Below are 650 nucleotides of genomic sequence, written 5' to 3' on the forward strand. Positions count from 1 at the left end.
CTGAACCCAGGGGATTCCTTAATAGGAGACTGGGACTTCAGCCACTTTGCTCCAACCAAAGCTCACGCAGAATCACAAACGTTATCGCAGACTCTCTCCTTCGCATTTTGGAAAGCTGCCCAATTGCTTCAGCGCACTACCCAGAGGAGTGGCAAGGCATCATCTTGCTTTGAAATGTTACAGATTACAGGGGAGGGAAAGGGACAGAGAGGGAGGAATCGTTTTGTGGGACAAGCTGCCAGGTGCACGAGCAGCATGCCCTCATTAGGGTTTTAGCTGCAGCAGGGTCAACACATGCAAGCTGGGTACTGCCGAGCACCAAGACAGTCCGACTTTTCTGGGGTTCAAATAACTCCAGAAAAGCTAAATGCCCGCAGACAACCTTGCGCTCTTGCTAGAGCGGTCACTCGGGGGGGAGCTTTGAGCCAGGGACACAGGTCTTGCCCTGGTCCTGGCTGGAAGCGGAGGCAGCCCTGGGCGCACAAGTGCCGCTCTGCGGTTCTCAACCTTTCCCTTCATTTGCGGAGCCCTGAAAAGTTTCAAACAGAGGCGCGAATGGCCATTACTTCTGGCGGATCGCTCGCCCACAGGCTGACATGCAGCCCCCTCCAGCAGCAAGTGTTTTGGGGGGGGGGGGGGAGGGGGGGGCA

Source organism: Alligator sinensis, unplaced genomic scaffold (assembly GCF_000455745.1).
Source record: "Alligator sinensis unplaced genomic scaffold, ASM45574v1 scaffold1204_1, whole genome shotgun sequence".
NCBI classification, from domain to species: Eukaryota; Metazoa; Chordata; order Crocodylia; family Alligatoridae; genus Alligator; species Alligator sinensis.